Here is a 14,894-nt window from a genome sequence, read left to right as displayed (position 1 = left end):
TATAAAAGAAGCTAAATTTGGTTGGTGGAAGCACACCTTAAGCTGTCACATGCAGTAGTTTAAAACAATTTATCATCAACTGATGATTGATCAGATATTAACCAACTGAAAAGGAGAAGATCCAGTGACTTATATCAAAGTGGTTTCCTAAAGTAGATAAGGTATAAAAGAAGCTACATTTGGTTGGTGGAAGCACACCTTAAGCTGTCACATGCAGTAGTTCAAAACAATTTATCATCAATTCATGATTGATCAGATATTAACCAACTGAAAAAGGATGGTGATAGTATCCTGCATTAGTCACCGAGTTCTAAACCGTTCATCATAGTTGCAACAGTCTTCTCAAACCTTTAAAATAATGATATCTGCTAACAGTAAAGATATTCAAATTTTAATTTTGCATGAATTAATTATGTGCCCTATCAGAACTAATATTTTACTACTTCATGCATCTCAATTTCTTTTGTTATTTCAATGAAAATAAACAAAATGCAATTCAATAAAAAATATGAATTTCTCATCGATTTTATGTTTAATAATGAACTTTCATTTAACCTTTGCTGACATCTTTTCAATTACTACTTTAAAACAAAAAAACCTTTAATTGTGATGTTCTAGATCTGTGAGCTATCCTAATGATAAGCACATGTGGTAGCATGGCCGAGTGGTCTAAGGCGCTGGATTAAGGCTCCAGTCTCTTCGGAGGCGTGGGTTCAAATCCCTCTGCTGCTATATTTATTATACAAAAAGTAGGCCAGTTATTGATGTCAAACTGATTCTTTTTTTCCATTAGAAAGGATATTACCCAGCTGAAATTTGTTGGTGGAAGATTCCTCTAGCTACTCAACAGTTCATCATTGTTACAAGAGACTTCCCAAATGTTTTAAAAATGTTATCTGCTAACAGTCAAGATGAGCCAAAATTAAGTTGGCATGAAGTAATTAGAAGTAATATCATAACTAATATTTAATTACTGAGTGGTCTTATCATACAATTAGAGATGGAAATGTTGGCAACGTGACTCATTGGTATAAATTGATGGATTTATATTCCGATTTCTCTAACTTTCCTATCACTTTGGATTTTAATCTCACAGCTGTCTGTTTTAGGCATTTGAATAATACTTCAAATTTGTTTGGATACATCAGTTGCGCTAAATGAAGGAAATTTGAAGTCAAATATAATCATTACTTGTTAAATGTACCTGGCTTCTTTTGCATTTTATCTCAGCTTTTCCTGACTTTGGGTAAAGTTTTGAATGACATTCCAGATATGAGAGCTAAAATATTTTAAAGTGTACAGCAGGTTGTAGGATGACAGAGCTATTCAAGCCACTGGAATCAAATCCCACTGCTGCCATATTTATTCTCCAAGGAGAAGATCCAGTGATATATACCAAAGTGGTTTCCTAAAGTAGATAAGGTATAAAAGAAGCTAAATTTGGTTGGTGGAAGCACACCTTAAGCTGTCACATGCAGTAGTTTAAAACAATTTATCATCAACTGATGATTGATCAGATATTAACCAACTGAAAAGGAGAAGATCCAGTGACTTATATCAAAGTGGTTTCCTAAAGTATATAAGGTATGAAAGAAGCTACATTTGGTTGGTGGAAGCACACCTTAAGCTGTCACATGCAGTAGTTCAAAACAATTTATCATCAATTCATGATTGATCAGATATTAACCAACTGAAAAAGGATGGTGATAGTATCCTGCATTAGTCACCGAGTTCTAAACAGTTCATCATAGTTGTAACAGTCTTCTCAAACCTTTAAAAAAAATGATATCTGCTAACAGTAAAGATATTCAAATTTTAATTTTGCATGAAGTAATTATGTGCCCTATCAGAACTAATATTTTACTACTTCATGCATCTCAATTTCTTTTGTTATTTCAATGAAAATAAACAAAATGCAATTCAATAAAAAATATGAATTTCTCATCGATTTTATGTTTAATAATGAACTTTCTTTAAACTTTTGCTGACATCTTTTCAATTAATACTTTAAAACAAAAAACCCTTTAATTTTTATGTTCTAGATCTGTGAGCTATCCTAATGATATGCACATGTGGTAGCATGGCCGAGTGGTCTAAGGCACTGGATTAAGGCTCCAGTCTCTTCGGAGGCGTGGGTTCAAATCCCACTGCTGCCATATTTATTATACAAAGAGTAGGCCAGTTATTGATGTCAAAGTTATTCTTTTTTTCCATTAGATAGGATATTACCCAGCTGAAATTTGTTGGTGAAAGATTCCTCTAGCTACTCAACAGTTCATCATTGTTACAAGAGACTTCCCAAATGTTTTAAAAATGTTATCTGCTAACAGTCAAGATGAGCCAAAATTAAGTTGGCATGAAGTAATTAGAAGTAATATCATAACTAATATTTAATTACTGAGTTGTCTTATCATACAATTAGAGATGGAAATGTTGGCAACGTGACTCATTGGTATAAATTGATGGAATTATATTCCGATTTCTCTAACTTTTCTATCACTCTAAATTTTAATCTCACAGCTGTCTATTTTAGGCATTTGAATAATACTTCAAAGTTGTTTGGATACATCAGTTGCGCTAAATGAAGGAAATTTGAAGTCAAATATAATCATTACTTGTTAAATGTACCTGGCTTCTTTTGCATTTTATCTCAGCTTTTCCTGACTTTGGGTAAAGTTTTGAATGACATTCCAGATATGAGAGCTAAAATATTTTAAAGTGTACAGCAGGTTGTAGGATGACAGAGCTATTCAAGCCACTGGAATCAAATCCCACTGCTGCCATATTTATTCTCCAAGGAGAAGATCCAGTGATATATACCAAAGTGGTTTCCTAAACTAGATAAGGTATAAAAGAAGCTAAATTTGGTTGGTGGAAGCACACCTTAAGCTGTCACATGCAGTAGTTTAAAACAATTTATCATCAACTGATGATTGATCAGATATTAACCAACTGAAAAGGAGAAGATCCAGTGACTTATATCAAAGTGGTTTCCTAAAGTATATAAGGTATGAAAGAAGCTACATTTGGTTGGTGGAAGCACACCTTAAGCTGTCACATGCAGTAGTTCAAAACAATTTATCATCAATTCATGATTGATCAGATATTAACCAACTGAAAAAGGATGGTGATAGTATCCTGCATTAGTCACCGAGTTCTAAACAGTTCATCATAGTTGCAACAGTCTTCTCAAACCTTTAAAATAATGATATCTGCTAACAGTAAAGATATTCAAATTTTACTTTTGCATGAACTAATTATGTGCCCTATCAGAACTAATATTTTACTACTTCATGCATCTCAATTTCTTTTTATTATTTCAATGAAAATAAACAAAATGCAATTCAATAAAAAATATGAATTTCTCATCGATTTTATGTTTAATAATGAACTTTCTTTTAACCTTTGCTGACATCTTTTCAATTAATACTTTAAAACAAAAAACCCTTTAATTTTGATGTTCTAGATCTGTGAGCTATCCTAATGATATGCACATGTGGTAGCATGGCCAAGTGGTCTAAGGCGCTGGATTAAAGCTCCAGTCTCTTCGGAGGTGTGGGTTCAAATCCCTCTGCTGCCATATTTATTATACAAAGACTCCAGTCTCTTCGGAGGCGTGGGTTCAAATCCCTCTGCTGCCATATTTATTATAGAAAGAGTAGGCCAGTTAATGATGTCAAACTGATTCTTTTTTTCCATTAGAAAGGATATTACCCAGCTGAAATTTGTTGGTGTAAGATTCCTCTAGCTACTCAACTGTTCATCATTGTTACAAGAGACTTCCCAAATGTTTTAAAAATGTTATCTGCTAACAGTCAAGATGAGCCAAAATTAAGTTGGCATGAAGTAATTAAAAGTAATATCATAACTAATATTTAATTACTGAGTGGTCTTATCATACAATTAGAGATGGAAATGTTGGCAATTTGACTCATTGGTATAAATTGATGGATTTATATTCCGATTTCTCTAACTTTCCTATCACTTTGGATTTTAATCTCACAGCTGTCTATTTTAGGCATTTGAATAATACTTCAAAGTTGTTTGGACACATCAGTTGCGCTAAATGAAGGAAATTTGAAGTCAAATATAATCATTACTTGTTAAATGTACCTGGCTTCTTTTGCATTTTATCTCAGCTTTTCCTGACTTTGGGTAAAGTTTGAATGACATTCCAGATATGAGAGCTAAAATATTTTAAAGTGTACAGCAGGTTGTAGGATGACAGAGCTATTCAAGCCACTGGAATCAAATCCCACTGCTGCCATATTTATTCTCCAAGGAGAAGATCCAGTGATATATACCAAAGTGGTTTCCTAAAGTAGATAAGTTATAAAAGAAGCTAAATTTGGTTGGTGGAAGCACACCTTAAGCTGTCACATGCAGTAGTTTAAAACAATTTATCATCAACTGATGATTGATCAGATATTAACCAACTGAAAAGGAGAAGATCCAGTGACTTATATCAAAGTGGTTTCCTAAAGTATATAAGGTATGAAAGAAGCTACATTTGGTTGGTGGAAGCACACCTTAAGCTGTCACATGCAGTAGTTCAAAACAATTTATCATCAATTCAAGATTGATCAGATATTAACCAACTGAAAAAGGATGGTGATAGTATCCTGCATTAGTCACCGAGTTCTAAACAGTTCATCATAGTTGCAACAGTCTTCTCAAACCTTTAAAATAATGATATCTGCTAACAGTAAAGATATTCAAATTTTAATTTTGCATGAAGTAATTATGTGCCCTATCAGAACTAATATTTTACTACTTCATGCATCTCAATTTCTTTTGTTATTTCAATGAAAATAAACAAAATGCAATTCAATAAAAAATATGAATTTCTCATCGATTTTATGTTTAATAATGAACTTTCTTTAAACCTTTGCTGACATCTTTTCAATTAATACTTTAAAACAAAAAACCCTTTAATTTTGATGTTCTAGATCTGTGAGCTATCCTAATGATATGCACACGTGGTAGCATGGCCGAGCGGTCTAAGGCACTGGATTAAGGCTCCAGTCTCTTTGGAGGCGTTGGTTCAAATCCCTCTGCTGCCATATTTATTATACAAAGAGTAGGCCAGTTATTGATGTCAAAGTGATTCTTTTTTTCCATTAGATAGGATATTACCCAGCTGAAATTTGTTGGTGAAAGATTCCTCTAGCTACTCAACAGTTCATCATTGTTACAAGAGACTTCCCAAATGTTTTAAAAATGTTATCTGCTAACAGTCAAGATGAGCCAAAATTAAGTTGGCATGAAGTAATTAGAAGTAATATCATAACTAATATTTAATTACTGAGTTGTCTTATCATACAATTAGAGATGGAAATGTTGGCAACGTGACTCATTGGTATTAATTGATGGATTTATATTCCGATTTCTCTAACTTTTCTATCACTCTGGATTTTAATCTCACAGCTGTCTATTTTAGGCATTTGAATAATACTTCAAAGTTGTTTGGATACATCAGTTGCGCTAAATGAAGGAAATTTGAAGTCAAATATAATCATTACTTGTTAAATGTTCCTGGCTTCTTTTGCATTTTATCTCAGCTTTTCCTGACTTTGGGTAAAGTTTGAATGACATTCCAGATATGAGAGCTAAAATATTTTAAAGTGTACAGCAGGTTGTAGGATGACAGAGCTATTCAAGCCACTGGAATCAAATCCCACTGCTGCCATATTTATTCTCCAAGGAGAAGATCCAGTGATATATACCAAAGTGGTTTCCTAAAGTAGATAAGTTATAAAAGAAGCTAAATTTGGTTGGTGGAAGCACACCTTAAGCTGTCACATGCAGTAGTTTAAAACAATTTATCGTCAACTGATGATTGATCAGATATTAACCAACTGAAAAGGAGAAGATCCAGTGACTTATATCAAAGTGGTTTCCTAAAGTATATAAGGTAGGAAAGAAGCTACATTTGGTTGGTGGAATCACACCTTAAGCTGTCACATGCAGTAGTTCAAAACAATTTATCATCAATTCATGATTGATCAGATATTAACCAACTGAAAAAGGATGGTGATAGTATCCTGCATTAGTCACCGAGTTCTAAACCGTTCATCATAGTTGCAACAGTCTTCTCAAACCTTTAAAATAATGATATCTGCTAACAGTAAAGATATTCAAATTTTAATTTTGCATGAAGTAATTATGTGCCCTATCAGAACTAATATTTTACTACTTCATGCATCTCAATTTCTTTTGTTATTTCAATGAAAATAAACAAAATGCAATTCAATAAAAAATATGAATTTCTCATCGATTTTATGTTTAATAATGAACTTTCTTTAAACTTTTGCTGACATCTTTTCAATTAATACTTTAAAACAAAAAACCCTTTAATTGTGATGTTCTAGATCTGTGAGCTATCCTAATGATAAGCACATGTGGTAGCATGGCCGAGTGGTCTAAGGCGCTGGATTAAGGCTCCAGTCTCTTCGGAGGCGTGGGTTCAAATCCCTCTGCTGCTATATTTATTATACAAAAAGTAGGCCAGTTATTGATGTCAAACTGATTCTTTTTTTCCATTAGAAAGGATATTACCCAGCTGAAATTTGTTGGTGGAAGATTCCTCTAGCTACTCAACAGTTCATCATTGTTACAAGAGACTTCCCAAATGTTTTAAAAATGTTATCTGCTAACAGTCAAGATGAGCCAAAATTAAGTTGGCATGAAGTAATTAGAAGTAATATCATAACTAATATTTAATTACTGAGTGGTCTTATCATACAATTAGAGATGGAAATGTTGGCAACGTGACTCATTGGTATAAATTGATGGATTTATATTCCGATTTCTCTAACTTTCCTATCACTTTGGATTTTAATCTCACAGCTGTCTGTTTTAGGCATTTGAATAATACTTCAAATTTGTTTGGATACATCAGTTGCGCTAAATGAAGGAAATTTGAAGTCAAATATAATCATTACTTGTTAAATGTACCTGGCTTCTTTTGCATTTTATCTCAGCTTTTCCTGACTTTGGGTAAAGTTTTGAATGACATTCCAGATATGAGAGCTAAAATATTTTAAAGTGTACAGCAGGTTGTAGGATGACAGAGCTATTCAAGCCACTGGAATCAAATCCCACTGCTGCCATATTTATTCTCCAAGGAGAAGATCCAGTGATATATACCAAAGTGGTTTCCTAAAGTAGATAAGGTATAAAAGAAGCTAAATTTGGTTGGTGGAAGCACACCTTAAGCTGTCACATGCAGTAGTTTAAAACAATTTATCATCAACTGATGATTGATCAGATATTAACCAACTGAAAAGGAGAAGATCCAGTGACTTATATCAAAGTGGTTTCCTAAAGTATATAAGGTATGAAAGAAGCTACATTTGGTTGGTGGAAGCACACCTTAAGCTGTCACATGCAGTAGTTCAAAACAATTTATCATCAATTCATGATTGATCAGATATTAACCAACTGAAAAAGGATGGTGATAGTATCCTGCATTAGTCACCGAGTTCTAAACAGTTCATCATAGTTGTAACAGTCTTCTCAAACCTTTAAAAAAAATGATATCTGCTAACAGTAAAGATATTCAAATTTTAATTTTGCATGAAGTAATTATGTGCCCTATCAGAACTAATATTTTACTACTTCATGCATCTCAATTTCTTTTGTTATTTCAATGAAAATAAACAAAATGCAATTCAATAAAAAATATGAATTTCTCATCGATTTTATGTTTAATAATGAACTTTCTTTAAACTTTTGCTGACATCTTTTCAATTAATACTTTAAAACAAAAAACCCTTTAATTTTTATGTTCTAGATCTGTGAGCTATCCTAATGATATGCACATGTGGTAGCATGGCCGAGTGGTCTAAGGCACTGGATTAAGGCTCCAGTCTCTTCGGAGGCGTGGGTTCAAATCCCACTGCTGCCATATTTATTATACAAAGAGTAGGCCAGTTATTGATGTCAAAGTTATTCTTTTTTTCCATTAGATAGGATATTACCCAGCTGAAATTTGTTGGTGAAAGATTCCTCTAGCTACTCAACAGTTCATCATTGTTACAAGAGACTTCCCAAATGTTTTAAAAATGTTATCTGCTAACAGTCAAGATGAGCCAAAATTAAGTTGGCATGAAGTAATTAGAAGTAATATCATAACTAATATTTAATTACTGAGTTGTCTTATCATACAATTAGAGATGGAAATGTTGGCAACGTGACTCATTGGTATAAATTGATGGAATTATATTCCGATTTCTCTAACTTTTCTATCACTCTAAATTTTAATCTCACAGCTGTCTATTTTAGGCATTTGAATAATACTTCAAAGTTGTTTGGATACATCAGTTGCGCTAAATGAAGGAAATTTGAAGTCAAATATAATCATTACTTGTTAAATGTACCTGGCTTCTTTTGCATTTTATCTCAGCTTTTCCTGACTTTGGGTAAAGTTTTGAATGACATTCCAGATATGAGAGCTAAAATATTTTAAAGTGTACAGCAGGTTGTAGGATGACAGAGCTATTCAAGCCACTGGAATCAAATCCCACTGCTGCCATATTTATTCTCCAAGGAGAAGATCCAGTGATATATACCAAAGTGGTTTCCTAAACTAGATAAGGTATAAAAGAAGCTAAATTTGGTTGGTGGAAGCACACCTTAAGCTGTCACATGCAGTAGTTTAAAACAATTTATCATCAACTGATGATTGATCAGATATTAACCAACTGAAAAGGAGAAGATCCAGTGACTTATATCAAAGTGGTTTCCTAAAGTATATAAGGTATGAAAGAAGCTACATTTGGTTGGTGGAAGCACACCTTAAGCTGTCACATGCAGTAGTTCAAAACAATTTATCATCAATTCATGATTGATCAGATATTAACCAACTGAAAAAGGATGGTGATAGTATCCTGCATTAGTCACCGAGTTCTAAACAGTTCATCATAGTTGCAACAGTCTTCTCAAACCTTTAAAATAATGATATCTGCTAACAGTAAAGATATTCAAATTTTACTTTTGCATGAACTAATTATGTGCCCTATCAGAACTAATATTTTACTACTTCATGCATCTCAATTTCTTTTTATTATTTCAATGAAAATAAACAAAATGCAATTCAATAAAAAATATGAATTTCTCATCGATTTTATGTTTAATAATGAACTTTCTTTTAACCTTTGCTGACATCTTTTCAATTAATACTTTAAAACAAAAAACCCTTTAATTTTGATGTTCTAGATCTGTGAGCTATCCTAATGATATGCACATGTGGTAGCATGGCCAAGTGGTCTAAGGCGCTGGATTAAAGCTCCAGTCTCTTCGGAGGTGTGGGTTCAAATCCCTCTGCTGCCATATTTATTATACAAAGACTCCAGTCTCTTCGGAGGCGTGGGTTCAAATCCCTCTGCTGCCATATTTATTATAGAAAGAGTAGGCCAGTTAATGATGTCAAACTGATTCTTTTTTTCCATTAGAAAGGATATTACCCAGCTGAAATTTGTTGGTGTAAGATTCCTCTAGCTACTCAACTGTTCATCATTGTTACAAGAGACTTCCCAAATGTTTTAAAAATGTTATCTGCTAACAGTCAAGATGAGCCAAAATTAAGTTGGCATGAAGTAATTAAAAGTAATATCATAACTAATATTTAATTACTGAGTGGTCTTATCATACAATTAGAGATGGAAATGTTGGCAATTTGACTCATTGGTATAAATTGATGGATTTATATTCCGATTTCTCTAACTTTCCTATCACTTTGGATTTTAATCTCACAGCTGTCTATTTTAGGCATTTGAATAATACTTCAAAGTTGTTTGGACACATCAGTTGCGCTAAATGAAGGAAATTTGAAGTCAAATATAATCATTACTTGTTAAATGTACCTGGCTTCTTTTGCATTTTATCTCAGCTTTTCCTGACTTTGGGTAAAGTTTGAATGACATTCCAGATATGAGAGCTAAAATATTTTAAAGTGTACAGCAGGTTGTAGGATGACAGAGCTATTCAAGCCACTGGAATCAAATCCCACTGCTGCCATATTTATTCTCCAAGGAGAAGATCCAGTGATATATACCAAAGTGGTTTCCTAAAGTAGATAAGTTATAAAAGAAGCTAAATTTGGTTGGTGGAAGCACACCTTAAGCTGTCACATGCAGTAGTTTAAAACAATTTATCATCAACTGATGATTGATCAGATATTAACCAACTGAAAAGGAGAAGATCCAGTGACTTATATCAAAGTGGTTTCCTAAAGTATATAAGGTATGAAAGAAGCTACATTTGGTTGGTGGAAGCACACCTTAAGCTGTCACATGCAGTAGTTCAAAACAATTTATCATCAATTCAAGATTGATCAGATATTAACCAACTGAAAAAGGATGGTGATAGTATCCTGCATTAGTCACCGAGTTCTAAACAGTTCATCATAGTTGCAACAGTCTTCTCAAACCTTTAAAATAATGATATCTGCTAACAGTAAAGATATTCAAATTTTAATTTTGCATGAAGTAATTATGTGCCCTATCAGAACTAATATTTTACTACTTCATGCATCTCAATTTCTTTTGTTATTTCAATGAAAATAAACAAAATGCAATTCAATAAAAAATATGAATTTCTCATCGATTTTATGTTTAATAATGAACTTTCTTTAAACCTTTGCTGACATCTTTTCAATTAATACTTTAAAACAAAAAACCCTTTAATTTTGATGTTCTAGATCTGTGAGCTATCCTAATGATATGCACACGTGGTAGCATGGCCGAGCGGTCTAAGGCACTGGATTAAGGCTCCAGTCTCTTTGGAGGCGTTGGTTCAAATCCCTCTGCTGCCATATTTATTATACAAAGAGTAGGCCAGTTATTGATGTCAAAGTGATTCTTTTTTTCCATTAGATAGGATATTACCCAGCTGAAATTTGTTGGTGAAAGATTCCTCTAGCTACTCAACAGTTCATCATTGTTACAAGAGACTTCCCAAATGTTTTAAAAATGTTATCTGCTAACAGTCAAGATGAGCCAAAATTAAGTTGGCATGAAGTAATTAGAAGTAATATCATAACTAATATTTAATTACTGAGTTGTCTTATCATACAATTAGAGATGGAAATGTTGGCAACGTGACTCATTGGTATTAATTGATGGATTTATATTCCGATTTCTCTAACTTTTCTATCACTCTGGATTTTAATCTCACAGCTGTCTATTTTAGGCATTTGAATAATACTTCAAAGTTGTTTGGATACATCAGTTGCGCTAAATGAAGGAAATTTGAAGTCAAATATAATCATTACTTGTTAAATGTTCCTGGCTTCTTTTGCATTTTATCTCAGCTTTTCCTGACTTTGGGTAAAGTTTGAATGACATTCCAGATATGAGAGCTAAAATATTTTAAAGTGTACAGCAGGTTGTAGGATGACAGAGCTATTCAAGCCACTGGAATCAAATCCCACTGCTGCCATATTTATTCTCCAAGGAGAAGATCCAGTGATATATACCAAAGTGGTTTCCTAAAGTAGATAAGTTATAAAAGAAGCTAAATTTGGTTGGTGGAAGCACACCTTAAGCTGTCACATGCAGTAGTTTAAAACAATTTATCGTCAACTGATGATTGATCAGATATTAACCAACTGAAAAGGAGAAGATCCAGTGACTTATCTCAAAGTGGTTTCCTAAAGTATATAAGGTAGGAAAGAAGCTACATTTGGTTGGTGGAATCACACCTTAAGCTGTCACATGCAGTAGTTCAAAACAATTTATCATCAATTCATGATTGATCAGATATTAACCAACTGAAAAAGGATGGTGATAGTATCCTGCATTAGTCACCGAGTTCTAAACCGTTCATCATAGTTGCAACAGTCTTCTCAAACCTTTAAAATAATGATATCTGCTAACAGTAAAGATATTCAAATTTTAATTTTGCATGAAGTAATTATGTGCCCTATCAGAACTAATATTTTACTACTTCATGCATCTCAATTTCTTTTGTTATTTCAATGAAAATAAACAAAATGCAATTCAATAAAAAATATGAATTTCTCATCGATTTTATGTTTAATAATGAACTTTCTTTAAACTTTTGCTGACATCTTTTCAATTAATACTTTAAAACAAAAAACCCTTTAATTTTTATGTTCTAGATCTGTGAGCTATCCTAATGATATGCACATGTGGTAGCATGGCCGAGTGGTTTAAGGCACTGGATTAAGGCTCCAGTCTCTTCGGAGGCGTGGGTTCAAATCCCACTGCTGCCATATTTATTATACAAAGAGTAGGCCAGTTATTGATGTCAAAGTGATTCTTTTTTTCCATTAGATAGGATATTACCCAGCTGAAATTTGTTGGTGAAAGATTCCTCTAGCTACTCAACAGTTCATCATTGTTACAAGAGACTTCCCAAATGTTTTAAAAATGTTATCTGCTAACAGTCAAGATGAGCCAAAATTAAGTTGGCATGAAGTAATTAGAAGTAATATCATAACTAATATTTAATTACTGAGTTGTCTTATCATACAATTAGAGATGGAAATGTTGGCAACGTGACTCATTGGTATAAATTGATGGAATTATATTCCGATTTCTCTAACTTCTCTATCACTCTAAATTTTAATCTCACAGCTGTCTATTTTAGGCATTTGAATAATACTTCAAAGTTGTTTGGATACATCAGTTGCGCTAAATGAAGGAAATTTGAAGTCAAATATAATCATTACTTGTTAAATGTACCTGGCTTCTTTTGCATTTTATCTCAGCTTTTCCTGACTTTGGGTAAAGTTTTGAATGACATTCCAGATATGAGAGCTAAAATATTTTAAAGTGTACAGCAGGTTGTAGGATGACAGAGCTATTCAAGCTGCTGGAATCAAATCCCACTGCTGCCATATTTATTCTCCAAGGAGAAGATCCAGTGATATATATCAAAGTGGTTTCCTAAAGTAGATAAGGTATAAAAGAAGCAAAATTTGGTTGGTGGAAGCACACCTTAAGCTGTCACATGCAGTAGTTTAAAACAATTTATCATCAACTGATGATTGATCAGATATTAACCAACTGAAAAGGAGAAGATCCAGTGACTTATATCAAAGTGGTTTCCTAAAGTATATAAGGTATGAAAGAAGCTACATTTGGTTGGTGGAAGCACACCTTAAGCTGTCACATGCAGTAGTTCAAAACAATTTATCATCAATTCATGATTGATCAGATATTAACCAACTGAAAAAGGATGGTGATAGTATCCTGCATTAGTCACCGAGTTCTAAACAGTTCATCATAGTTGCAACAGTCTTCTCAAACCTTTAAAATAATGATATCTGCTAACAGTAAAGATATTCAAATTTTACTTTTGCATGAACTAATTATGTGCCCTATCAGAACTAATATTTTACTACTTCATGCATCTCAATTTCTTTTTATTATTCAATGAAAATAAACAAAATGCAATTCAATAAAAAATATGAATTTCTCATCGATTTTATGTTTAATAATGAACTTTCTTTTAACCTTTGCTGACATCTTTTCAATTAATACTTTAAAACAAAAAAACCCTTTAATTTTGATGTTCTAGATCTGTGAGCTATCCTAATAATATACACATGTGGTAGCATGGCCGAGCGGTCCAAGGCGCTGGATTAAGGCTCCAGTCTCTTCGGAGGCGTGGGTTCAAATCCCTCTGCTGCCATATTTATTATACACAGAGTAGGCCAGTTATTGATGTCAATGTGATTCTTTTTTCCATTAGATAGGATATTACCCAGCTGAAATTTGTTGGTGAAAGATTCCTCTAGCTACTCAACAGTTCATCATTGTTACAAGAGACTTCCCAAATGTTTTAAAAATGTTATCTGCTAACAGTCAAGATGAGCCAAAATTAAGTTGGCATGAAGTAATTAGAAGTAATATCATAACTAATATTTAATTACTGAGTTGTCTTATCATACAATTAGAGATGGAAATGTTGGCAACGTGACTCATTGGTATAAATTGATGGATTTATATTCCGATTTCTCTAACTTTCCTATCACTCTGGATTTTAATCTCACAGCTGTCTATTTTAGGCATTTGAATAATACTTCAAAGTTGTTTGGATTCATCAGTTGCGCTAAATGAAGGAAATTTGAAGTCAAATATAATCATTACTTGTTAAATGTACCTGGCTTCTTTTGCATTTTATCTCAGCTTTTCCTGACTTTGGGTAAAGTTTTGAATGACATTCCAGATATGAGAGCTAAAATATTTTAAAGTGTACAGCAGGTTGTAGGATGACAGAGCTATTCAAGCCACTGGAATCAAATCCCACTGCTGCCATATTTATTCTCCAAGGAGAAGATCCAGTGATATATACCAAAGTGGTTTCCTAAACTAGATAAGGTATAAAAGAAGCTAAATTTGGTTGGTGGAAGCACACCTTAAGCTGTCACATGCAGTAGTTTAAAACAATTTATCATCAACTGATGATTGATCAGATATTAACCAACTGAAAAGGAGAAGATCCAGTGACTTATATCAAAGTGGTTTCCTAAAGTATATAAGGTATGAAAGAAGCTACATTTGGTTGGTGGAAGCACACCTTAAGCTGTCACATGCAGTAGTTCAAAACAATTTATCATCAATTCATGATTGATCAGATATTAACCAACTGAAAAAGGATGGTGATAGTATCCTGCATTAGTCACCGAGTTCTAAACAGTTCATCATAGTTGCAACAGTCTTCTCAAACCTTTAAAATAATGATATCTGCTAACAGTAAAGATATTCAAATTTTACTTTTGCATGAACTAATTATGTGCCCTATCAGAACTAATATTTTACTACTTCATGCATCTCAATTTCTTTTTATTATTTCAATGAAAATAAACAAAATGCAATTCAATAAAAAATATGAATTTCTCATCGATTTTATGTTTAATAATG

At 32.9% G+C, this 14,894-nt stretch overlaps 8 non-coding genes across 8 annotated transcripts; all 8 read left to right on the top strand.

Annotated features, from left to right (window-relative positions):
- The first annotated feature begins 650 nt into the window (after positions 1-650).
- TRNAL-AAG (transfer RNA leucine (anticodon AAG)) lies at positions 651-732 on the top strand. Its single transcript has one exon. It is a non-coding gene; the product is annotated as a tRNA-Leu (tRNA).
- Positions 733-2,074: 1,342 nt separating this feature from the next.
- On the top strand, positions 2,075-2,156 carry TRNAL-AAG (transfer RNA leucine (anticodon AAG)). Its single transcript has one exon. It is a non-coding gene; the product is annotated as a tRNA-Leu (tRNA).
- A 1,342-nt stretch (positions 2,157-3,498) lies between these two features.
- TRNAF-AAA (transfer RNA phenylalanine (anticodon AAA)) lies at positions 3,499-3,580 on the top strand. The gene has a single exon. It is a non-coding gene; the product is annotated as a tRNA-Phe (tRNA).
- A 2,823-nt stretch (positions 3,581-6,403) lies between these two features.
- Positions 6,404-6,485, top strand: TRNAL-AAG (transfer RNA leucine (anticodon AAG)). Its single transcript has one exon. It is a non-coding gene; the product is annotated as a tRNA-Leu (tRNA).
- A 1,342-nt stretch (positions 6,486-7,827) lies between these two features.
- Positions 7,828-7,909, top strand: TRNAL-AAG (transfer RNA leucine (anticodon AAG)). Its single transcript has one exon. It is a non-coding gene; the product is annotated as a tRNA-Leu (tRNA).
- Positions 7,910-9,251: 1,342 nt separating this feature from the next.
- TRNAF-AAA (transfer RNA phenylalanine (anticodon AAA)) lies at positions 9,252-9,333 on the top strand. The gene has a single exon. It is a non-coding gene; the product is annotated as a tRNA-Phe (tRNA).
- Positions 9,334-12,156: 2,823 nt separating this feature from the next.
- TRNAL-AAG (transfer RNA leucine (anticodon AAG)) lies at positions 12,157-12,238 on the top strand. The gene has a single exon. It is a non-coding gene; the product is annotated as a tRNA-Leu (tRNA).
- A 1,342-nt stretch (positions 12,239-13,580) lies between these two features.
- TRNAL-AAG (transfer RNA leucine (anticodon AAG)) lies at positions 13,581-13,662 on the top strand. The gene has a single exon. It is a non-coding gene; the product is annotated as a tRNA-Leu (tRNA).
- The last annotated feature ends 1,232 nt before the right edge of the window (positions 13,663-14,894 follow it).

Source organism: Taudactylus pleione, unplaced genomic scaffold, assembly GCF_031769625.1.
Source record: "Taudactylus pleione unplaced genomic scaffold, aTauple2 ptg000016l, whole genome shotgun sequence".
Taxonomy (NCBI): Eukaryota; Metazoa; Chordata; class Amphibia; order Anura; family Myobatrachidae; genus Taudactylus; species Taudactylus pleione.
The sequence above is the reverse complement of the archived record's forward strand: the minus strand, read 5'-3'. Positions and strand labels throughout refer to the sequence as shown.